The sequence below is a fragment of the Chiloscyllium punctatum genome, chromosome 9, assembly GCF_047496795.1.
Source record: "Chiloscyllium punctatum isolate Juve2018m chromosome 9, sChiPun1.3, whole genome shotgun sequence".
Taxonomy (NCBI): Eukaryota; Metazoa; Chordata; class Chondrichthyes; order Orectolobiformes; family Hemiscylliidae; genus Chiloscyllium; species Chiloscyllium punctatum.
The window spans coordinates 82,838,441-82,864,778 of NC_092747.1; the positions used below are offsets into that span (position 1 = coordinate 82,838,441).

The following is a 26,338-nucleotide window of genomic DNA, read 5'->3' on the forward strand; positions in this document are numbered from 1 at the left end:
AACCAGTCTTTTCTCATTTAATTCCACAGTTTTAAAAGCAGAAAAAAAATGTATTTGCAATATTTAAGAAATTGACAGATTTCTAGATTAAAGTGATATCAGGTAGACACCATGGAAACATCGATGATTGACCGAGATCTAGCCACCTGACACAGAAGCAGTGCTCCGAAAGCTTGTACGTCCAACTAAATCTGTTGGACTATAAGCTGGTGTCATTGATTTTTAACAAGATCTAGAATGGCAGAGAAGGCCTGAGGTGCTGAATGGTCAATTCCTGCCTCTGTTCTTATGTCCCTGTGCTACATCAAGTCTTCCTGGTGTAATCTAAATCTGAGTTACAATGTTTCAGAAAATTCTAAATTAATTCTATTTGCAATGTAAGTAATTCAACCGTTGGCATGAATTGCACCTGGATCTTTTTAAAATGAATTTATAATTTCTAATAACTGATTTGAGCTTGACCTTGAAGATTCTGTTCAGAATTCCAATTGAACAGATCAAGAACCTCACATTAGTCAAGTTAGAATAAACTATCTATTGCCATAGAAGAATAAGCTTTAAGCACTATATAAAATCTTCTCCAAAATGCAAATGTAGCATAGCATTTAATTAAATCAGATATTGTTACAATACAGAAGGAGGCCATTTGGTCTATTGTGTTTATGCTGGCTCCCTGAATGAGCAGTGCATTAAATGAACCCTTTTTTTAAGATTAGATTAGATTCCCTACAGTATGGAAATAGGGCATTTGGCCCAACAAGTCCACATCAACCTTCTGAAGAGTAATCCACCCAGACCTATTACCTTCTGACTAATGCACCTAACACTATGGGCAATTTAGCATGGCCAATTCACCTGACCTGCACAGCTTTGGACTGTGGGAGGAAACTGGAGCACCTGGAGGAAACCCACGCAGACACGGAGAACATGCAAACTCCACACAGACAGTCACCAGAGGCTAGAATCAAACACGGGTCCCTGGCTCTGTGAAGCAGCAGTACTAACCACTGGCCACTGTGCCATCCCTAAACATCACAAACTTGAAGCTACCCAAGTCTCTTGCAAGTAACTGCATGATTTATCTTGCCCGTGACTGTGGTAGCGGTGGGATTTGAACCAACGACTCGATAGAGTCTGGAATTTAAATCCTGCGTCTTAGGCCACTTGGTCACACTACCACTTTCTTCTGTAACTCTATCCATTCTTCCTTTTCAGATAACAGTTGGACTTCAGGATTATCCAGTTCAGGATATGTAAAGTAGAGCTTTGGAAGCATTCTACTTTATAGAGGGTAAAATGTGTGAGACCAGCCAAGAATGTACTGGCTCTCCAGAGTTAATACAAGTATACATGAGTATTTTAGCAGCAAATGAGCCAGGACCAGGTCAGATTCAAATGAGGTTATGAGCTGGAAAGGGGCAATTTTTGTGATTATGTCAATATGTGAGATTGGAAGTTTATCTCAGGGGTAAATGTATCAGCAAGATTGTAAACAGCTTGGTTGACACGTTGTCAGGGAAGGGGGCTGAGGCAATAGCTTTGGAATGGAACTTATGGGGTGGGATGCAGTGGATAGAGGGTCGGATATTAGTGGAGAATTCAGGAAGGTCAAGTCAAGAGATTCAATTTATCCTCTTCAAAATGATCCCACTCACCTCATTTCCATTCTAGGGTGGTTGGGATGAGAAAGAATTGAGCCTCCTGCCTCTAGAGACATGTTCAAAGCAACAATGGCGGTGGGTAGATAGAAAGATTAACACACTGGAAGGCTTACCTCCTTTCAACCAATTTTAAAAATGAATGTCAGTCCCTGACACCATCAATCCTTGCCCTGACCGCTAATATTCCCGACGTACTCCATGTATTTTCCAGAACCGATCAACCAGTATCCACTAATGGTATGACTTCAGGTGCCATGTGAAGGTGCAAAACCTAACAATTTAATAGAGCTGTTGCTCAAACATAATTATTACCAAAAACTACTCTCATTTATAAAACTCATTATGAGGTGTAAATCCGCTGAAGTGTTCAATCTGTAGAAACAAATCAGAATCTATTTCATTAGCCACACCAAAAATCAGATAGCTCCTTAAAACTCTTTTAAAATCTTTTGGAATTGTCAATCAAAAATTGAACACAATGCTGTTAAGATAATTGGGATTGGAATTTTTTAAACTTAGTTGAAAAATGTGTTGCTGGAAAAGCGCAGCAGGTCAGGCAGCATCCAAGGAGCAGGAGAATCGACGTTTCAGGAATCCTGAAGAAGGGCTTATGCCCGAAACGTCGATTCTCCTGCTCCTTGGATGCTGCCTGACCTGCTGCACTTTTCCAGCAACACATTTTTCAGCTCTGATCTCCAGCATCTGCAGTCCTCACTTTCTCCTCCGTGCAGGAGATTAGAGTCATGATTAGAGTTGTGCTGGAAAAGCACAGCAGGTCAGGTAGCATCTGAGAAACAGGAAAATTGACATTTCGGGCAAAAGCCCTTCATCAGGAATAAATCATCAATCACTGCATTGACAAATATACTGGCCTTCTAATTCAACATCTAACAAAATGTTTTTTTGTGTGACTATTTCAAAGTCTGTCATGAAGGAGTTTGTAACACAGGAGACATTTTTTGGTTTCTCACTTGGTACTCAAGTTCCTCCTATGGCAGCTGACTCCTTTGAGAGACCATGAACTATGTACACTCTATCCAAGAGGATTGTTGCCATTGTAAGATGGTTATCCTGATGAAGGGCTTTTGCCCGAAACGTCGATTTTTCTGCTCCTTGGATGCTGCCTGACCTGCTGTGCTTTTCTAGCACCACTCTAATTCAGGATGGTTTAAACAGTCCATCCTGCAATGAATTTGGCAAGGGAGGGATTGCTGCATGGACAGCCTGCTCCCTTAATCTTTTGGCTGCAAAAATGGTTGGAAGAAAGAATCTCAGGATCAGGTCCCTAATAACACTCTAAAGAGTTCTAGTTCAATAGCTTCTGGCTTACACTTATTTCTGTTTAACCAGTATTGGATGACAAACCAAGTGACAATTTAAAAACTGTGGAAGATGGCAGCAAGTGGAAGAGCTAGATGTCATCAACATATTTTTATGAACTGTTGTCATGTTTTCGGTTGGTGTGCCTGAGGGCACATAGACGTAGACAAAGGACAGATTTTTGAGCAATAGCTGAGGTAACAATATTAGAACAAGAAACAGAGCCATTGCAAATTATCCTTGGATTATAGCAGATAATTAATAACAAAATCCATCATGGGCCCTCCAGCAAGCTCAACAATGGAGCAGAGATCTTGGGAGAGGATGGTGCGCTCAATTCTGTCAAAGGTTGCTCGCAGGCTGGGGAGTGTGAGAGTGATTTTCAAGTTGGGCAACAGTCCCCCCGGAGGTCATTTGCAGTTTTGCTGTGAGCAGCTTTGGTAGCTGCTAGGTTAAGAGCATTACATAAGTGCACAGTGTTATTATTTCAACAAGAGGATCTGCAAATACACACAACTGTATATTTGCATGCATAAATGCAAGAATACATGCATGGCTGCACAAGCACAGAACTGAAATGTAATTCAAACTGGCAGCTCCATTAAATTGGACACTGTGGATTTGATCGCTGTAGGCACTGGCGCTCTGGATAAATGCTGTTAGATGATATAGATGAAATTCAGGCTTTTCAGAAAAAGAAGTAATATTTAATTATTTTTTCTAGTGGCTAACTTCTTATGCAAGTAAAATTATGATTTGTAAACAAGCAACTCAAAAAATTAATTCCCTAGAATTCTATAATTATATACAATTATATTGATCTTATTTAGAGGGAGCTAGGCTTCAAGTAATAGGCTGGGAATGAGGGAATTACCACTTCAACAGAGGTGGAAACCTGATGTGACCAAAGTTCATTCAGAATAAATCAATCCTAATTGACTTTGGTTCCTGGGTATCATCTCACAGCGATATCCATCTGAATTTTTCTCCACTCGGATCCAAAGATGGAGATAATAAATTCTGGTTTTCAGCTGCAACTAGTCTGAATGGCAGCTGATTAAAATGTATAGAATACTACTGAGATTTGTAGCTATTTGCTGGTGAAGATGTTCCCATGATGAAATCAGAGGATTGCAATAATATTAATGACACATGAAGTGAAAGATGCCAAGCAATGTCAGCTGTCTTAGCCTGCAAAAAGGGGGGAGAAAGGCTTGAACAAATCAATCAGGTAGACACTGTGACACCTCTTCCTCTAATGTGGCAACCAGCCAAAGAGCTGCCAGTAATTTAGTGATATGCTTACACCTTGACCTGACAGGCTTCTGTTGCAGAGATACTCACCGGCTCATTTTTCTATTCTAGCTAGTAGGAAGAACCTAGAATAACTGTGAGCTATAGCTGTTCCAGGGTTCAGATTTTGTGCACTAACTGTACAGACTGCTAGAAATTAATGGAAAGTTTCATAGCTTCAGCAGAACTAATACATATGGCTTCCCTAACAGTTCAAAAGAGGCAAACTAAGTTTGAGATCATTCATTTGACATTTCGAGAAACACAAAGTTAAGTCAAAAACAATTCACCTCAAGAATACTTAGATTCTTTTTTGCTTAATTAAATGGTCACTTTTGTAGCTAGAAACCTGAACAACCGAGAGTAACTATTTGTCAGCGTCCTTCATGAGGATGTTATAATATTTCATATTGCTCAGGCAGGAATGGACTACACTGATTCTAACGGTAATTTGTTAAATAGTTTGAAGTGATAGATACATTGTGCTCGTTAAAGTACTTAAATCTAGAAATTACTATTTGTTGTTGCTGTATGGTGATAAATGCTTCAATTACAGGGGAGGTGGGGATTAGGAAAGGGTGTAAGCAGATTGAATGCATAAGTATGTGAGTTAACTTGCAAAGCCTGAGGTTTGTTTTCAGACACTTCGTCACCATGACTAGGTAACATCATCAGCAAGAGTCTCCAGTGAAGCGCTGGTGGTATGTCTTGCCTCTCTATTTGTAGGTCTTGGTTTCTTAAGGTGGGTGATGCCATTTCCAGTTCTTTTTTCTTCAAAGGAAAGTAGATAGGATCTAAATAATTGTGTTTATTGATGGAGTTCTGGTTTGAATTCTATGCCTCTAAGAATTCTTGTGCATGTCTTTGTTCTGCCTGTCCTAGGACATGTGTGTTATTCCAGTCAAAGTGGTGTCCTTCTTTGTATGTATAGAAACTAGTGATGGTGGGTCATGTCTTCTGGTGACCAGCTAGTGTTCATGTATCCTGGATGTAAGTTTCCTGCAACTGGCCACCAAAATGTACGAGTTTCCATGCATGCATACAAAGAAGGACACCACTTTGACTGCATCAACAGACACATCCTAGGACAGGCAAAACCAAGACACGCACAAGAATTCTTAGAGGCATGGAATTCAAACCAGAACTCCATGAATACACACAATTATTTAGATCCTATCTACTTTCCCTTGAAGAAAAAAGAACCAGAAATGGCATCACCTACTTTAAGAAACCAAGACCTATAAATAGAGAGACGCTTCACTGGAGACTCTCACTGATGATGTTACCCAGTCATGGTGACAAAACATCAGAAAGTAAACCTTCCAGCTCAGCAAGCTAACTTATCATCAACCTGAGCTGCAAATCTTCTCAAAAATCGCAAAGATTGGATGCATACTATACATCATCTTTTAAGTTTCTCAAAAGAAAAATGAGAGTTTTTGGGGTAGTGTGGTTGTGTCAGTCCCTCTGGACCAGGAGATGGGTTCAAGTGCCACCTGCTCCACAGGGATGTAATAACATTTCTGAATAGATTGATTAGAAAGATATCTAAATAGGAAAATGGGATGCATTTATAATGGGGGATGTAACCACGAGTACAAGATTTTTGCCCCCAAAAAATGAAGTCAACCTTGTAGAAACATAGAAAATAGGAGCAGGACCAGGCCATTTGGCTCTTTGAGCCTGCTTTGCTAGTCAATATGAACATGGCGATACCATGTTCCTGTTTTTCCCCATATCCTTTGATCCCTTTAGCCCTAAATACGACATATAACTCATTCCTGAATTCCACAGGGTCACCACGTTCTGGGTGGAGAAATGCTTCCTCATTTCAGTCCTAAATGGCTTACTCTGTATTCTTAGACTGTGACTTCTGGATTTGGACTCCCTGGTTATCAGGAACATCCTTCCTGTATTTATCCTGTCGAGTCATAGAGATGTACAGCATGGAAACAGACCCTTCGGTCCAACTCATCCATGCAAACCAGATATTCTAAATTAATCTAGCCATTTACCAGCATTTTGCCCATATCTCTCTAAACCCTTCCTATTCATGCACCTAACTGGATGCCTTTTAAATGTTGTAAATGTACTTGCCACATCACTTCATTAGGACAAGACAAAATAAAATTAGTTTTGGACTGTTAACGCAAATGCTGACATTGAACTACTGGAATAAATGATATGATTATTGTTAAGTCTTTCAGTAAACATTGAGGGAGGAGTTACAACTATGTTCCCCACGTTAATAATTCATTGTTTGTGGCTCTAACATCCAGGGCAAAGTTGGACATTTGCCACATCAGTTATCAGTTTTCCATATGGGGCCCTGTATGAGATCCTGCTTCTGAACTTACACTTACATTCTTAGGACAAGGTTAGAATGCTACAGGCCTGAACAACTTGCGTTCTAGTGGGACTTATGGTGCGATCTGGCGAGAAGTCTGGTGAAGCCTATCTTGACATCCTTTTGGCTTGGAATATGTGTAGTTCCTGAGGACCAGAGGAAGAGATTCTGCTCGAGTGCTGCAGGTTCGACACAGTGGACGTGTACTGGTGGGGGAGAAACCATGGGGATCACATTGCGAGTTGTCGGAGCTGCTGGACATTGGAGGATCATTTGGTTGTGCTGACCTGCTCTTGGTGGATCTTTATGCTGGCTTCGGCCTAACGCCAATTCAGGTATCAGCCAATCTCAGAGCTATGGCCTCAGCAGCCGCTCATAGCCCAGGCCAGGGCATTCGCAACACAGTCGGGGTGAATGTGAAGAAGGTAGAGGAGCGCACACCGGTCGATCGGACGGTGTTCGTGAAGAAGATTTTACTGGAGTGCTGTGGGTTCAAAGTAGCGGACGTGTACTGCCTACAGGATTTCCCTGCGGCAGGCTATTTCGACGTGACCTTTAGGAGCGTGAAGAATTGCGAGCAGCTCCTGAAGGTCTTCAAGGAGAAGGAAGGGGAACCTCTGTTCTCCATCTTGTCGGCGGTCCCGTTGTGTGTGCTTGCTGTGCAGAGGAGTCGGGTTGTTACAATCCAGATGTACAACCCCCACGTCCCAGCAGCAGGTGTCCTGACCTTCCTGAGAAGATGTGTCCAGGTCAAGGGAGAGTGTACCAATGTGGTCGATCCTTTCGGGATCTGGACCAGCAAACGACATGTCAGGGTAACCCTGAGGGTCGATGCCAGTGGGAACATCCTCCACCCACCCTCCAGCTTTGCCATCGGAGGAAGCAGAGGTTACCTGACATACACAGGGCAGCCGAAAGTGTGCCGAACCTGCGGGAGGTCAGGCCACATGGCGGCGGATTGTAAGGTGACTGTCTATCGAAACTGTGAGCAGGAAGGCCACCCGACCAAGGAATGTATGGAAGCCAAGAACTGTAATCTGTGCGGAGAGGCGGGCCACATGTACAAGGCCTGCCCAAAACAAGGGGCCGCCACCTATGCACAGATGGCTGGAGGTGGCAACACGAGCCATGGACCACCTAAGACCAGCAAGGTATCACAAAACAGCACGGGGGATGTTGTCTGGAGGCACCCAGAAGGAAGGGCAGGCTGCAGACTGCAGACAGCGGGGAGGTGCAGCAGCCAATCCAAGCTCCTTCAAGACAGACAGAGGAAATGGATGAGGAGGGAACAAAGGAGGCAGAGGATTACTGTCAAAAACAGGAAGAGGAAACCTCACAAGGCCCCCAAAGCCACCCAGCAAAGGGGGAAGCAACACCTACACGACAAGGATACAGGCAGCTCTTCCGACGGTGAGGACGGGTGCAAGGAGGGTCATCACCAGAGGAAGAGACAGAGCGCTGTGGGGATAAAGGAGGGCAGCACCGCCCAAACAGGAAAAGACGATCCCTCTGAGGGGATGGATAAAGGCCTCCCCCCACCTGGTGAGAACCAAGAGGTACCCACCGGCCCACAGCTCCAGGTAACTGGGAGCAGCGGTCCTATGACAGCCCTGCTGTCAGATGGAGGACTGGACTGAGGACCCTGGGCCAGACCCGAAGATACCAGAGTGGGGAAATGGCCCCAGTTGCAGCCAGACAGCTACCTCAGCCCTGGCAGGGTCCAGCAGTTTGCCGTCACCACAGGGATGCACACAGCTACACCAGAGAGGCAAGACCAACAGCAAATGGACACTGGTAACCTCGTAAACTGTTAAAATGGAGATAAGAATTGCCAGCATCAATGTGCGTAGCATCGAATCGGCTACGCGATGTGTTTCTACGATGGCCTTCCTGGCCAACGTTAAACCTGATGTCCTGTTTCTGCAGGAGTGTGGGATACCGCACCTCAGCAGCTACAGGAGATGGTCGAGCTTGTGGGCCCATGGGCTATCAGTTTGGTCGGGGGGCAACGATAGCCGTGCCTCCAGCCTGGGTATCCTGTTGCGAGGAGGCACCTTTACCATCTCCGAGGTTAAGGAGGTGGTGGGTGGGCGCCTCCTCGTCACCAACATCATGTACAGGAATGCTCCCCTGAGACTGATTAATGTGTACACCCAGTGGGTAAGAGTGAACGGTTGGCCATCCTGCAGCAGCTTCCACTGTTTCTGGCTACGTCCAGGCCGGTCATTCTGGCCGGAGACTTCAACTGTATCATTGATGCAGATGGACGATCCAGCGGGGGGGACAGTAAACTGGACGCCACGTCCAGAGCCCTGATGGACACAGTAAACGATGTCAAGCTGCACGACATCTTCAGCACCCCTGCAGACGGAGCGCAGCGTAGATACACCTGGTCACGGGCAGACGGGTCTATCCGCTCAAGGATAGATTACCTGTTTGTGTCCCAAACGCTCTCGGTCAGATCCACCGACGTCAAGCCGGTGTTCTTCTCTGACCACTGCCTCCTGCTGGCCGACTGTCACCTACAAGATGAGCAGCAGGCTGGTAAGGGAACATGGAAGCTGAACACAAAGCTGTTGACCCCGGGAAACATTGAGGAGCTCAAGAGGGACTACGCAGGTTGGAGAACAGTGAAGCCCCTCTTTGAGTCCCCAGCGGACTTGTAGGAAACAGTAAAAGGAAACATCAAGAGGTTCTTCATCCTCAAAGGTATTCAGGAGGCGAGCGAGAGGCGGGGAAAACTGTCCCAGCTCCAGGAAAGTTTGCAGAACCTATTCCTGCTGCAGATGATGGGGGTCGATGTCACGGAGACCTCAAGGAGGTGAAGGGCCAGCAAGCCTCGCTCTTTGCCTCGGAGGCCTCCAAGATAATCTTCCGGTCCAGGGTCCGCTCGGTGGAGCAGGACGAGACGTGCTCACGTTTCTTCTTCCAGAAGGTGCACAAAGAGAGCTCCATGCTCAGCAGCCTGAAGGAAGAAGATGGCTCGATAACGTCATCTCAGGCTGACGTCATGAGGATCAGGAAATCCTTCTATGCCAGACGCGAAGCCGACTGACAGCGCGGCCTCCCAGTCATTCCTGTCTTCTATCACGGATGTCTTAGATGACAGAACACGGGAGAGGTTGGACCAGCCGCTATCTCTGGACGAGCTGACCAAGGCCCTCGAGTCCTTTGAAAAGAATAAAACTCCCAGAAGCGACGGCTTACCGGTCGAGCTGTACTCTGCTCTGTGGGACTTGATTGGCCAGGACCTGCTGAAGGTGTATGTCAGTATGCTTCAGGCAGGTACCATGAGTGAATCCATGAGGAAAGGCATCATCACCCTCATCTACAAGCGGAAGGGGGAGAGGGAGGAACTCAAAAATTGGAGACCAGTCTCACTGTTGAATGCGGATTACAAAATTCTGTCAAAGGTAATTGCCAACCGGGTCAGGTCTGCTCTGGGGTCAGTGATTCACCCTGGCCAAACCTGTACTGTACTGGACAGGAAGATCGCTGAGAGTCTCGCACTCCTCAGGGATACGATCGCCTACGTGCAGGACAGAGGGTTGGACACCTGCCTGATCAGCCTGGACCAGGAGAAAGCCTTTGACAGGATATCACACAGGTATATGAGAGATATTCTCTCCAAAATGGGCTTGGTGGAGGGAATCTGCAGTTGGATCAGACTGCTCTACACCACCATTGTCAGTGCAGTCTCAATCAATGGGTGGGAATCAGATAGCTTCCCAGTCAGATCTGGAGTCAGACAGGGCTGCCCCCTCTTTCCTGCCTTGTTTGTGTGCTGCATAGAGCCATTTGCTGAGTCCGTCAGGAAGGATGCGAGCCTGAGAGGGGTGACTATTCCTGGCAGCGGGGGCCTGCAAGTTAAGGCCTCCCTGTATATGGATGACGTCACCGTTTTTTGCTTGGATCCACTGTCCACGCGCAGACTCACGTGTATAAGTGACCAGTTCAAACGGGCCTCGGGGCCCAAGATAAACTGAGGTAACAGCAAGGCCATGCTCTTCGGGAACTGGGCCAACCAATCCTCAATCCCCTTCACCGTCAGGACCGACCACCTGGAGGTGCTGGGTATTTGGTTCAGGGGTGCTGGGGCATGCGCCAAGTCGTGGGGGAGGAGTGTATCAGCAAAGTGAGGCAGAAACTGGGCAGATGGAAGCTACGGTCGCTCACCATCGCTGGAAAAAACCTGGTCGTCATCAGGTGTGAGGCACTGTCATTGCTGTTATACATGGCACAGATCTGGCCTATTCCCACTGCAGTCACCCGGGCCATCTTCCAATTTATATGGAGGTCAAAGATGGACTGGGTCCGAAGGGACTTGCTGTACAAAGATCTGGACAACGGGGGAAAAAATACACCCAATGCCACCCTCACCCTGATGGCCACCTTTGTGTGTGGCTGCATCAAGCTGTGCGTGGATCCTTGGTACGCAAACACCAAGTGTCACTACGTATGGAGGTTCTACCTGTCCCCGGCCTGGCCTTGCTGCCGAGGAACGCACCGAGTAGTTGGACCGTTCCGTATCACCTGTCCTTCGTGGAGAAGTTTATGAAGAAAAACACCTTTGACCACAAGTCCATCAGGAAGTGGTCAGTACGTAGTGTCCTTGAGACCCTTCGGGAAAAGGAGAGGGCGGATCCTATCGAGCGGTTCCCTGAGCAGACTGTCAAAGCCATTTGCCTCATCGCCAGAACTTTCCAACAAGCACCAAGATATGGCTTGGCTGGTGGTGAGAAGGGTTCTGCCTGTGAGATCCTTTATGCACGCCCGGACTCTCAGCTGCACCGCACGCTGCCCTCGAAGCGGCTGCGGGGGGGAACGAGACTATCACACACCTCCTTCTGGAATGTGCCTACGCAGAAGAAGTCTGGAGGGGAATGCAGTGGTGTTTGTCGAAGTTTGTCCCGAGCAGCACCGTGACGCGGGACTCCGTGCTCTACAGTCTGTTCTCCAGGACGCACACCGAGACGAACATCAACTGTGCCTGGAGGATCATCAACTCAGTGAAGGACGCTCTCTGGGCAGTCCGAAACCTGTTGATTTTCCAGCTAAAGGAGCTGACCCCGACTGAGTGTTGCAGACTGGCACATTCCAAGGTCCAGGACTACGTGTTGAGGGACGTGCTGAAGCTTGGGGCAGCTGCCACCAAGGCACGGTGGGGAAAGACCACCATGTAACATTTGCCTGCCTAAGAAGAACAGGTGGCCCACGCAGTCATTTGGGCTCTGCTGATGCCTCAGCTAAATATATGGACATATGATTGATAAATGTACAGACCTGTATATAAAAATGATAAATTCTGATCTCTGTATGTAAATGTTTACATTATGTATGGCATGACCAACTGTACAGACCATCAAATTATTTTATGAATAAAGTATTTTTTGAAATTAAAAAAAATCTTGACATCAGAAGCAGCATACTGCATCTTTCATGCTTTTGCCAAGCATTATGGTGAGATTCTCACTAGGCAACAGCAAGTTGCCAATTAAAGGGGGGGTTATAGCATGTTAAACACTTTATTAATGCCACAATTCATCAAATCAAAATTCAGCTTCCTATATGAACGAGCTAGACATCGAGATTTCACCACATGGAAATTATGCAGGTACCTGGTGACATCGGCTCACCACTGGCTGCAAACAGCTTCCACTTTGCTCAGTAACAAACAGCATCTCAGGATGCAATCCATGGCCACCAGCCACATGCATCCCTGAACTGTGGACACAGGCGTCAGCCATTTGCCGACCCCTCACAATCCTTATGATAACTCGCTGATCCACTGGTAGAACAAATTTCTACTTCGAAAGGGCAGACTTGCATTGCAGTGTGCAACAGTGACTAGCATTAAAAGGGTGTTTCAAAGACAGGCATACAGCTCAAGGATTGGACCAGTTTGCATCTCAGGGCTACTCTCTTGCTTTCTTAGCACTTGCCCAATTGGTGCTTTCCTGCTTGCTCACAACCTCCATGTCATGCCATTGCCATTTGTGTTAGTGTGTAGGTTCTTTACCAGAATCAAAGACTGGTGCCATAATGAGGTGCTCTTTTGCACAGACACAGTGATTGGCTGCTGGCTGTAGTGATCTCTCTTGGGATGGACACATCTTACTGTTTGATACACGATTTAAACTTACTGTTTAAATCTCTCACCTTCAGCTTGTGCCAGCTGCCTGCTGCCAGCAAACATTGTATGTGTATTCAACCAAATGGCCATATCAGAAAGTGTGTGTGAGGGATTGGGGGGGGGGGGGGGCGTGGGGGGAGGAGCAGGTCCTCAGTCCAGTCACTGTCAGTCAAGGATCCCAGTACTATCAGTCGCTGTCTCCACACGGTCAGTTTGTCCACTTGTGCCAGCCATGGTCAGGGGATTTCTCTGATTGTCTTCCAACGATTGGACAGTGGTAAGTTGTAGGGCCAGCAGCAGTTGGGGAAATCATGTATCATCAGTCAGGAGGCTGCTAAGATAGGGGGGGGTCCAGACAGTCATGTCGAGGGCTGCTTGTCCAAGTTAGTCAGTGGTCAAGATGAACTGAGCTCCATCTATTGATTGTTGAGGGTTTAGGAAAGGAAACCTTTAAGGGCAGCAGGGGGATTCACTACCAAAAAGGCAGTGGATAATCAAGAATGGGGGAGGTAGAGGCATTTGTAGAGGTGGAAACAAAGATGGAAATGGAGGGAAATTGAAGGTTTCTGGCTGGGGGATGAAAGCAGTATCAGAAGATATGAAAGACAACAGGAGGTGGGTGATTATTAGTAATGATTACAGGATGCCCTGTGAGCACTGACCACCCCCCTCCCTATTCATCATCAAGGTGTTAATGCCATAGTTTAAGGGCAGGAAGGATAGCTGGAAATGAAGTTCAATGTTCAAAGAATGGAAGCAGTCTTCTGAGGAGGAAAGCAAGGATACTGGGGAGGAAGAAACACACCTTGTCCATGATAGACCTCAGCAAAGTTAGGTGCTACAAGCCAGACAGGACCTGACTAACACTCAGTTTGGGAGATGAGAATTAGATAAAGTAGATCATCATAGATTGTAAAATAGTTGTTGGTCATGATACCAGTATTGTCATTTGTCTTCACTTTTACTGACTGGAAATAAAAACTTATGTTTGGAATTGTCCAGTTGCTTATCTGTGTGTGATTTTCCCTCTTGGGACAATAACAGGTTGAAGGCCTCCAGCAGGCATTGAAAATAGTGTAGTTAGGATGTGGCTAACAAAAAGTGACTAAGGTAAGAGAATGGGGTTGTATGCGTGAGAGAATGTCAGCTATACTGACAATATGCTGTGAATAGCATGGCTTTGTGGCTGCTACGTCTATATATTGCCAGTAAGGGGCAAGGCCAAATTGCCAACACTTATCCAGGTACTCTTCAGCATTTTAAAGATTGACTGGCATGCCAGTCTTTCAGTTGATATCCAAAGATAGCGATTTGTTGTGAGAACAGAGCCTGGTAAGTGGGGGTGGAATCAAATGTGGAAGATATCATAGGAGTGGGGTTGGTAGTTAAGGAGGAGAGTAAGATAAGATGAGAAATTTTGCTAGGCCTCATGACGCAAAGCCCTCCAAAAAACTTGAAGTAGCTGCTGCACAGCCCTACGTATCTAATCCCATTCACTAAGCCAAAAAAAGATGTTTCAGAGTAAAAGATTAGAAATAGATAAGGGAAGAACGATTTTTCCACAGGCTACTCAATAATTTCAGGGGTAAAATTGGTCTATGTCAGTTGTGTCAAATAGGCACACAATTTATTAGGAGTTTTTCTGTCCATGCCTGATCATCTTGTGGTATTTTGAAAGATGGCCACTGCTGGCACCTTGTGGTATTTTCCACCTCTACCAGTATGTGGGACTGGGTAAGAGCTGTTTGAGAGAGTTAGCTGATACCAATCCTCCTTTGACTATCCTTTGTCTTGGGCCCATGTAGTGATTAGTGGATACAGGGATATATTTTTAGATGAGCAGAAGGCTTATTGAATGATAGAAGAGATTAGATTATTTTACAGTATGAAAATGGGCCATTGGCCCAACAAGCCCATACAGACCCTTTGAAGAGTAACCCACCCAGACCCACTTCCCTATCCTATATTTGCCCTGACTTGGCAATTTAGCATAGCCCATTCACCTGACCTGCACATCTTTTGGATTGTGGGAGGAAACTGGAGCACCTGGAAGAAATTCATGCAGACATTGGGAGAATGTGCAAATTCCACACAGACAGTTGCTCAAGGCAGGAATCGAACTCAGGTCCCTGGCACTATGAGGCAGCAGTGCTAACCACTGAGCCACCGTGCCACCCCACAAAGAAGCAAGAAGTATAACTGCTTTTGGTCATGTATAATTACTCAGATTTTAGGGAGCTGGTGCAAACACATCTCCTGCCTCTGAAAGTTACAATAAAACTTCTTATCTACATTCACAGACTGTGTGCAACATCTGTAGAATGGGTGGAATCAATGTAACATGAATATTGACCTCATCAGAACCATTATCTTTATAACACCTTCCAATGAAGTTGAACAAACAATAAGACATACTCCTTTTGGAGACTCATTTCCTAGTTTCACCATCACTTTTACTTGATTTGAACATAGAAATCTTGTTGACATACCCTAAAATGATGATGAATAAAACAACATATTGAAAAATTGCTGGTTGATTTGGAAAAGGCCCACTTTGCTCTCCTGGCATTAACCTATTCCACTCACTGTATGCTTAAAGGCACATTGACTTCCAACAAATATATTCTGTCAATGAGTAGACATCACAATTAGTGAAAATCTATCCTTCAGGGACTGATCCTATCGTAATGACACATAACTCTTTTGAGATGGTATTACAGCCGCAGAATGCCTCGACAGACATATGTAATGTATAAACATGCATAATCAGTGACCTGATGACTCCATTGCTCAAATTGCTTCAAATGATTTTTTTTTATTTTACAAAAACAGCATGTAAAATACTAATTTTAAAAATTTACATTGTAGAAATATAGCGACTTTTGTAATACATGCAGATACGTCAGTTATAGGAATTTGCAAAGCTTGATTATGACTGTTTCATGAAAGGAGTGTCTGAAAAGGCATAAATACGAAGACATTGCTGATTTATTTCTGTAAAAATCAATGATTTCTGAAGTGTGAACTTACATCTGCTGTGCATATGTCTCATCTTCTAATTGATTTTGGATTTTAATTGGGCTTGATGATAAATATTTTATATTTGGATGATGTGCATTGCAGATTAGATAATTTAATTTCATTGACAAGGTCCCTACTGGTTAAGACCTTGCTTCTGGTACTATTTATATAATTTGCATGGATGAGCACATTCATCTACAATGCAGCAATTCAATGTTTGTGTAAAGATTTGTAGTTTGGGTGCCAGTTGTCATGGTTGTGGATATGTTCACCAAGCTGGGCAGTTGATTTGCAGACATTTCATTCCCTGTCTAGGTGACACCTTGAGTGCTTTGGAGTCTCCTGTGAAGTTTATGACAGGGGACGAAATGTCTGCAAATCAACTTCCCAGCTTCCCAAACATATACCCACAACCACAAAAATGCAGTAAATACAGATATTCGGTTTCTCATATTCTGAAAAGTATAATTTCATTTCCAGCAGTCTTTTTGTTGAATTTTAAAATATTCATTAAAATCACATTGCAGATAGGTATCCTAATAGATACAAAGTTTTACCAAGAAATTTTATATTTGTGCTCACTTCAGCAGCACATATACTAAAATTGGAGCGATACAGAGATTAGCATGGCCCCTGCGCAAGGATGACATGCAAATTCGTGAAGCGTTCTATATTTTTACAGTGGCATGGTGGCTCAATGGTTAGCACTGCTGCCTCATAGCACCAGGGACCCAGGTTCAATTCCAGCCTCAGGAGGCTGTCTGTATGGAGTTTGCACATTCTCCCTGTGTCTGCATGGGCTTCCTCTGGGTGCTACGGTTTACTTGCACAGTCCAAACATGTGCAGGTCAGGTGAATTGGCTGTGCTAAATTGCCCATTAGTCAGTGGGAAATGGGTCTAGGTGGGTTACTCTTCGGAGGGTCAGTGTGGACTTGTTGAGCCGAAGGGCCTATTTCTACATTGTAGAGAATCTAATCTAATCTAATCAAGAGCAGGTCATGATGCAACAGCTTATATTCATGCTCAACAAGACCTGGACAATATCAAGTTTGAGGTTGACAAGTGGCAAGTAACATTCATACCACACAAGTACCAGGCAAAGACTATGTTAACAAGAGAGAAGCTAACTATGTCCCTTTGATATTTAATGGCAGCATCACTGAATCTCCCATATGAATATCCTGGGATCGACTCTTGACCAAAAATCTGAAGTGGACCAAAGTATAAATACTGAAGTTGCATGAACGGGTCAGAAAATTGTGTCATATGTAACTCATCACTTGACTCCTCAAAGTCTATCCAGTCACAAACAGCACCACCCAAGATGAAGCAGACTACTTGATAAGCACAACATCTACCACCTTCAAGATTCACGTCTTACACCACTGATGCACATTATTCACATTATTTATTAACAACTCGGATAATAGCATAGGAAGTCACCTATCCAAATATGCTAATGACACAAAGTTAAGTGGCATAAAATTACAAAGGGATTTTGATACACTAGGCAAATGGGAAAAAATAACTGTAACAGATAGAATGCAATGTTAGCAAGTGTGAGGTCATCCATGTTGGGGCCCAAAAAAGGATAGATCAACATACTTTCTAGATGGTATAAAGTTAAATACAGTGGATGTCCAAAAAAAAATGTGGGGATTCAGGTGCGTAGATCTTTCAAATGCCACAAACAGGTGTAGAAAATAATCAAGAAAGCTCATGGAATGCTGGCCTTTATGTCAAGAACACTGGAATATATGGACACAGAGGTTATGCTGCATTATATGAAATCCTGGTTAGACTCTATTTGGAGTACTGTGACCAGGTTAGGGCACCACATCTAAGAAGGATATATTAGCCTTGGAGGGAGTGCAATGTAGGTCTACAAGCATTAAACCGGGACTTCAGGGGTTCAATTTTGAGGAGAGATTGTAAAAACTAGACTTGTTTTTGCTCATATTTAGAAGTGTACGGGGTGGAAAAATGGAAGTGAAACTGATTCATTTTCCAATTCTAAACAAGAGACAGAAGCAGCACCAATGCTGTCATCGATGTTTCAGGGAAAGAGTTGTGGATGGGGGCCAGAGTCTGATTGGAAAATATTGGGCAGGTGGGAAAATATGCAGTGAAGAGTACATGAACATTTTACAGATAGGTTGAGTAAGGAAAAATCTGACAGATGGATATAATGTAGGAAATTTTGAAGTTGTTCACTTTTGCAGGATGAGTAAAAAGCAAAGTATTAATTAAACAGAGAATGTGGAATTCTGAAGTGAGTGGATTTGGGTGTTCTACTGCATGAGTTTCAAACAGTTAGAATATATATACAGAATGTAATCACAAAGACTAATGAAATTCTCTCCTTTGTTTTGAGAGGAATTGAACACAAAAGTAAGGGTCAAAAATAGAAATTGCTAGAGAAAAGTTAAGGATGTTATGCTTCAGGGTATATGTATCTTGAACCCTGTGTACAGTTTTGGTTCCTTATTGAATGAAATATGCAAATACTTTGAAGGTGATTCAGAAGAGGCTTATAAATTGATACCTGGAATGAGTAGATTGTCTTATGAAGAATTTTGGACAGGTTGAGCTTGTTTCTGCCAGAGTTTAAAAGAGTGAGGGGAGACTTGACAGAAAGGTACAAAATCCCAAATGTTCTTGACAAGGTGAATGAGGACTGGCAGTTACCTTATGTGTGTGGGTGCAAAACTAGGGAACACTATTCTAAAAGGCTGATCCCCAATTTTAAAAGAGTTGAGGATTATTTTTTAGTCAGAGGGTTGCATCTGCCTTAGAAGATAGTGGAGGTGGAGTCATTGAATATTTTTAAGGCAGAGGTTTATAAGTTTTTGTTAGGCAATGGAATCAAGGTTAATGAGAATTTCATTAGATAGGAGCGTGGCTCAGTAGTTAGCCTTGATGCCTCACAGCAGCAGGGACCCAGGTTCAATTCCAGCCTCAGGCGACTGTATGGATTGTCTGTGTTTGCACATTCTTCCCCCTGTCTGCGTGGGTTTCTTCCCACAGTCAGAAGAGGTTAGATGAATTGGCTCTGCTAAAATTGCCCATAATGTTCAGGGATATGTAGGTTAAGCACATTAGTCAGAGAAAATGTAAAGAAATAGGGTAGGGGAATGAGCATGGGTGTGTTGCTCTTTGGACGATTAGTGTGGACTTGTTGGGCCAAATGGCCTGTTCCCACACTGCAGGGATTCTATGAATATCAATAAATCAGCTACAGGCTCAATGGCTTACCGCTGCCCCTATTTCATATGTTCTCAAATACAGTTTTGTTTTAAGCAAGATGAAAGTTTGGTTAGTAAACAATTGTTGATGAAAGTTATGTAAGTGTGGCATAATAAAGTTAGTCAAGAAGGTAGTTTATTACCACCTTCTCAAGATGGACAATAAATGCGAGCTGAGTCAGCAATATCCATGTCCCAAGAGTGAATAAAAAGATTTAAAGTAAGGATATCAAGTAGAAAGTTGAAAATGAAATCCATCTCTAATACTGTAGCAGGCATAACATGCTTGAAGATTCACTTTCAAAGTGAAGGATTTGAAACTTGGAGTCAAATTCAGCAGCTCTCAGGTCTTTTGCCTAGGGTGGGGGAACCCAAAACTGGAGCACATAGGTTTGAGGTGAAAGGGAAAAAAATGATAAAGAATCTGAAGGGGACCTTTTTAATGCAAAGGTTGGTGTATTTATGGAAGGAGCTGCCAGAGGAAGTGGTTGAGGCAGGTACAATTACAACATTGAAAAGGCATCTGGATGGGTATACGAATAAGAAAGGTTTAGAGCAATATGAGCCAAATGCTGAAATTGGTATTGTGTCAGCTTGGATTTCTGGTTGACACGCACAATTTGGACCACAGGATTTGTTTCTGTGCTGTATGACTCGATAATCAAAGAGCTGGAATTTTCCCAGCCAGGCTTTCTGTAGAGTTGAAAATTTAAAAATGGTGGATATCCCAAACTGGTGAATCCAGTATCCATATTGGACTAACTTATGTCTGGAGTGTATTGCTATCAATTGTCTTTTAGCTGAGGCAATTTTCAGCTGTCTTAGTCATTAAATTGAATGGCTCACATTATTTCTGATTTTTGATGAGATGAGATGAACTATTCACACCACTAGAAAAGCCATTATCTCGGGTTTTCTGCTTACACTAGGAAGTGTTGAGTGAATTTCAAAAGGTCTTTTCATTTCTCTTTTAGATAAGCACAATTTGATCCCAATTTCAGTGAATCCATAAGGAAAGTCAAGTGATTTTTTGAGAGCTAGTTCCTCAGATTCCTGGTGTCTTTAAAAAAAAGACAGGTTCACTTTATTTAAACAAAACATATGACATCATAACCACAAACTTGTGATGAAAAGGAGCCAATTTTAGGATGAACAAATCGGTAAAAGCAGCATGGCAGGTCAGCTACACAGAACTGAGATTTTTGGAAAAAGATACAGATTTCAAAAGTAGTGAATTTATGTTAAACTTGGATGGGCCCCGGTCAATCTGAACAGAGAGTGCCAATACAAATAGGACATAGAAGCACTCAATGAAGTGCAAACATCATAAACAAGAATGATACCAGAATTGGGAGATTATAGCAATAGGGAAAGATTTAACTGCATGGGGCTTGTCTCTTCAGAAAAGTGGAAACAAAGAAGTGACCTGATAGAAGCCTCTAAAATTATGAATGGCTTGAAAAAGATGAATGTAGAGGGAATATTTTAATTTGTGGGAGAAGCCAAGGTTAGTGACCATGAATATATCCAAAAGGATAAAAGAGGGGAAGAAGGGGAAGAATGTGAACATTACATCAACCCTGTCCTGTGATGGTAAAGAACTTCAATGCTTTTAAAACAGATGAGGAGATGAATACGCAGAAAAAAAAAGCTAGTAAAAAATGAGATTGATAGGATGAGACCAAACTCATGTAGAGTATAAATACCAGTATAGAACAGATGGGATAAATGGTCTCTTTCTCTACTCGCTATCACACCAGGGTTTTAAGGACTTCAGTGGTCACTTAACTCACAAGGCGATTGTACAGTAGCAGCACAGTGTGCAGGCTCCTTAACCCAGGAGCCTGGAGCTCGTCTACTCTGTTTACTTTTTACTTCCCTTTTCTTTCTCTGCTTCTTTTTAATATTTCCATTTATCACCTTAGCTCTTTTAACGGCTTTGGCAGAAGGAGTCTTCTCCTGGCCCAGGCCTAGCAATAAGGAGACTTCTAGCCTCACATTATGGTCTCAGCCCAGTGATGACTTGGCATGGCAGCCTTATTCTGCATGGCAGTCTCCAGGATTGGTGGTCTTGTCCCAGAGTGGAGGTTTCATCCCAGATAATGAGGTCTTCGGTGACTTCTGGGTATTCCAGTGGCCCAGTGGACAGTCTTGACCTGGCATGGAGGTCTCATCTCAATGTGGAGATCTTGTTCCAGATATGCCACCAACCTAGTGGGTGGTCTTCTACTGGTGTGGCAGCCTCTACCTGGCATAGTAGTGACCTTGTTCCAAAAGGACAGTCTTGGTATCGTGGTCTTGTCCCAGCATGGAGTTCTCGACCTGTCACGGGGGTCGTCTTTGGCGGGAGCTTCCGAGTATTCCAGCTTTCACTGTTTTAATCAGCTTTCCATACACTGAAATTAATCTGAGATGAACTTGCCCTAATTTTTACTTCTTATCTATGAACTTTGTTATTAATAGAAGCACCATGGCACGGCAACTTAGAAAATTTCTCACTGCATTATTTTTTTGTAAAAATACACATGACAATAAATTCCTTTTCTGTTCTATTCTATTCTAACAGGAAACAGAATTTATTTTTGCTTCTTTCAGTGTTTCCTCAAGTCTGTTTTCTAACACATCAGCCTCCAAACCAAAGTAAAACCACAGTCATGAAAAGGAGTTTCAAGTGACAAGTTATGCCTGCCTTAAAATCTGGCATTTTGCCATTATTGAACACTCGATCTTTTCTGCCAATCGTCCACCACCAGACTTCAACAAGTACTAGTTTTACCACTATAGACACCAACACCTTTTGAAAATACAAATTTGGTTCTCAATTTGTCAGCATTGAGTAATTCAATCAATATAACCTCTACAGAATGAGAGGTAATGTTCTTAGACTGTGTGAAACAGAAAAGTGGTTCTAAGATTGAAAGCTGAGGTTGCCATGGTGATGCATTCTCTTCATCTTTAGACAAATAAATCCTGCTGACTAGCAAAAGCAACAACTCCTGAGTCTCCATCCACTGCCACAGGTTTTAAGCAAGGCTTAATATATGACTGTGGAAAAGTAGAAATATCCAAAAAATTGCTTCACCTTGATCCACTTTTCAACTTGTAGTGAGAATATTTTTAATACATTAAGCTGATCTTGTTGTTATCTGAGTACCCTCATTTACCACAACAGTAATAATACATGATGAATTTAGTGAAGGTAATGGAGTAATGGTATTGTCACTGAATTAGTAATCCAAAGATCTAAGTAATTTGCCGGAGACCAAGATTTGAATCCCATCATGGAAAGTGGTGAAAAATGAATTTAAAATGAAAACTGAAATTAAGAAACTCATGATCGCCATGAAACCATTATAGATTCTTGTAAAACCGTATCTGGTTCAATCAGGCTCTTTAGAGAAGGAAATCTGTAATTTTAGTCAGAGCTAAACGTGATTCCAGACCCAGAGAAATGTGGTTGACACCTAATTGCCTCCTAACATGTACTAGCAAGCTCCTCATGTGGCTCCAACTACTACAAAGGAATTATCTGGATGGACCACATGGTGTTAGTCGAGGCTCCAGAAACAACAATGGCAAACACTACAAAGTTCTCCTTGCATACAGTTGAGGCCTGTGCTAAAATAGGTCTCATTTACAACTCAAGTAACAACTGACCTAGTAATTCTTACTTAATGATCTCTTACAGACAATATCCCAGATAGTGCCATCATCGTCCCAGGATATATCCTGTCCCAGTCATTGAATAGATCCAGCAGAGGTGGCAGCACAGTGATAAGTAGTTGGGAAGGAGGTGATCTGAGAGATCTCAACAATGCAAAGATTAGGATTAAACATTTTCTACAAGGCCGAAGCATATGCATCCGTAATCAGCCAGATATGCCAAGTGGATGATCCATCTCAATCTCTTGCAGAGGTCCTCAGTATCACAGGTACTGATCTTTAGCCATTTTAAATCATTCCATGTCAGACCAAGAAAGGACTGAAAGCACTAACCATTGCAAAGGCTATAAGCCCTGACAACATTCTTGCTAAACCTCTAGCCAAGCCATTCTAGTACAGTGGCATAGTACAGCAACAGTGGCATTTAACTAACAATGTGGAAAATTGCCCAGGTATCTTCTGCAACACAAAACGCAGGATAAATTCAGCCTGGCTAATTAGTGGCCCAATCAGTCTACTCTTGGTCATTAGTGAAGTGATTGAAGGTTTAATCAAAGGTGCTATCAAGCAGCACTTGTTGAGCAACAACCTGCTTTCTAATGCCCAGTTTGGATTCTGCCAGGTCTACTCAGCTCCTGACCTCATTAAAAGTTTATTTCACACATGGACAAAAGAACTGAATTCTAGAGGTAAGGTAAGAGTGACTGCTTTTGACTTCAAGGATGCATGTGACTAAGTGTGGTATCAAGGATAGCCTAGCAAAACTGGAATCAATGGGAATCAGAGAGGCAAGTCCCACTGATTGAAGTCATACCTGGTATAAAGAAAGATGGTTACGAGTGTTGGAAGTGAAACATCTCAGCTCCAGGACATTTCTCTAGTTGTTCCTCAAGAGAGAGTCCTAGGGTCAACTTTCTTCTGCTACTTTGTCAATGACCTTCCCTCCATCATAAGGTTGGAACTGGAGATGTTCAATCTTGATTACATAATGTTCAGCAACATTCGTGATTCCACATGCAGCAAGACCTGGACTGGAAAGTGGTTAGTAACATTTGTGCCACGCAAGTGCTAAGCAATGACTATCTCCAGCAAGAGAGAATCTAACCATAGTCACTTGACACTCAATGGCATTACTACCATTGCTGAATCTCTCACTATTAACATCCTGAGGCTTACCATTGACCAGAAACTGAACTGGATGAGCCACATAAGTACAATGGCTACAATCACAGACCGGATGCTAAGAATCCTATAGCAAGAACTCTCCTCTTGACTTCTAGGAGAAAGTGAGTTCCTGAAGAAGGGTTATGCCCAAAACATTGTCTCTCTTGCTTCTCGGATGCTGCCTGACCTGCTATGCTATTTTTACACCATGCTTTCCCAACCCTTCCTAACCTCCCAATGCCTACCCACCAACGTTCAATCTCCCCTTAAATAACCTGCAAAAGTGTTCTCACATGCTTTATGTCTGTAAAGTGGATAGTGTGTGGTCCAATTTTCAAGTTAATGAGTTTGAAGTGAATAGTATTTTGAACATCACTGTTCAAAAAAATTTAAATCAGCAGCATGAGCATATCGCAGGAAACTGCATCAATACAAATTTGAATATTCATCTGGAAATTTGTAATCTACTGTGAGTGATTTAACCAAATTGATTTTTTGCAGTGATGTTCTTTAAATCACTCTGTATATTGGCAACAACAAGAACAAGTGCTTGCCCTAGAGCTTTAAACAGTAATTGCTTTCTTGTTTAAACACAGAATATATAGTAAAGTAGGAATTTGAAAACTCTCTCTGCATGTTCAATTACATTGTCCAAAATTCTCACAGAGAATGACCATTATCACTTCTGTTTCAATAATGCACTCAAAGTATTCAACCCTATAAAGGGAGAGATATGTAAGACCAATACAGAACCTCTCAATGTTCTCTGAAATTATCACTGGTCTGGTGAGGGTCTTCATAGCTGAGATCAGAAGTCAGTTCAGCCACAAACTAACCTTCCTGCTTTAGGTGACTTTGAAAGAAAGGGTAATTCAAATTCTCTTCTGAAAGATTTCATTGATTAAAAAGCCCTACCAATTTCTCAGAGTGGTAGTGAGTTTACATCTGAACGAAGAGGGCCAAGATCACAATCCCCACCTGCTTCAAAGGTGATTAATAACATCACTGAATAGATTGATCAGAAAATATCTTGAGGTGAGGTCAGATAATGATGAAAAAGCAAATAAATGCAAAAGTCTTCATTACACTTTAAAAAAGATTAAAAAACAAATCTCTCCATGACAAATTACTGTTTTAAGTGAGGGTACTGTCCTCATATCATTCTGATGAGATCGCTTGTGGCAAAGTGGTTTTTCCCCTTTCATGTTCCTACCTGTTTCACCTGAGCCCTTCAACACTGTTTTAAAATATTAGTAGGAAGATACTTCTGGGCAGTTTGGGTTTGCTGGTGAAAACAGGAGAACCGAAGAAGGCACATTGTTGATGATCAGTTTTACAGTACAATAGCCAGATAGTACAAGAGAGTTTATTATTTAAAATCAAAAACTTAAGAGATTTAGAATAGAATTAATGAAAAGTGCTTTTAAGTCACTACTCAAACTAATTTGCATTTTGCTAAATGCAAATTCTGGCATGAAGCAGCACAATGGTGGGCTAAGATAAAAAGCATCCTAAATGGCAATGATAATTCACCACTCTCTGTAATACAATACTAAATTACTGAAACAAACTTTGAAAAATATATTGGTCTACCTATTCTCTCATTACCTTCCACACGCATGACCACTACCATCCAGAAGGACAAGGGCAGCAGATACATCAGAGCTGTCATGGGAGGGCACATCAAAGGGCTTTGGGATGGGAAGGGATCCCATAACCCAGTGATGTGATAGGTTAAACAGGGGTGTAATCAGGTTCTGCCAAGCAGGCCATGTAAAAGAAGGAATGGGGTATGGCATACTGGGAGAACGAGGTTTTGCCCCATTGCAAACTAGATGCTTCCTTACCTCAACTTCCTTGTCACCTTTGTTCATTTAAAAACAAGGCTGATTACTCCATCCAATTTCCCACAGCAGCCATATTATAATATAGGCAGTGTACTCTCGGGGTCATTGAGCTTGTAACAAGTTTTTAAATTGATCATTAGTTATTTATTTAAATATGGTGAGCAGACTGCCAGTTATGGAGCTTGACCACTACCCACTTCTTCATATTATCAAGGGCAGTCACAAGAGTGGGTAGGGAAGTGGTAGGATGGGCATCCACCCAATTTTACCTGCCCTCTCTGTCAAAGATATGTCTGTTGTCAATGTCTTATCTGGCTGTAGTCAAAAGGTTAAAACCTACCTCCTTGTGATTGTTTAGTCAAAAGAATTAACTTAAATTCTGAAGACTCATTGAAGATTAGTGTAACTTTAACAAGCTGTGAATAGTAATTGTTTCATCCCGAAGATGTGGCCTGTCTTATGCACAGGTGCCGCAACTGAAACAACTGGATGAGTTTTCTCTCTTGAAGTAGGTTGCACGAGAGAGGAAATTCCTTTCTTGCCACACCCACTGCAGAGAAAATATCCCAACAGATCTGATTATTGCTCTGGGTGTGGGTGTTGGATGATGTCCTACATGCTGCCTCCATACTCAATTTGGAGG

The 26,338-nt window shown here is 42.9% G+C and overlaps 1 protein-coding gene and 1 non-coding gene across 2 annotated transcripts in view; one reads left to right on the top strand and one right to left on the bottom strand.

Annotated features, from left to right (window-relative positions):
• The window catches only part of gpc5a (glypican 5a), a 995,175-nt gene that overhangs the window by 45,739 nt on the left and 923,098 nt on the right, over positions 1-26,338 (bottom strand). The window lies entirely within an intron of this gene.
• On the top strand, positions 16,350-16,453 carry LOC140481708 (U6 spliceosomal RNA). Its single transcript, XR_011961587.1, has one exon. It is a non-coding gene; the product is annotated as a U6 spliceosomal RNA (small nuclear RNA).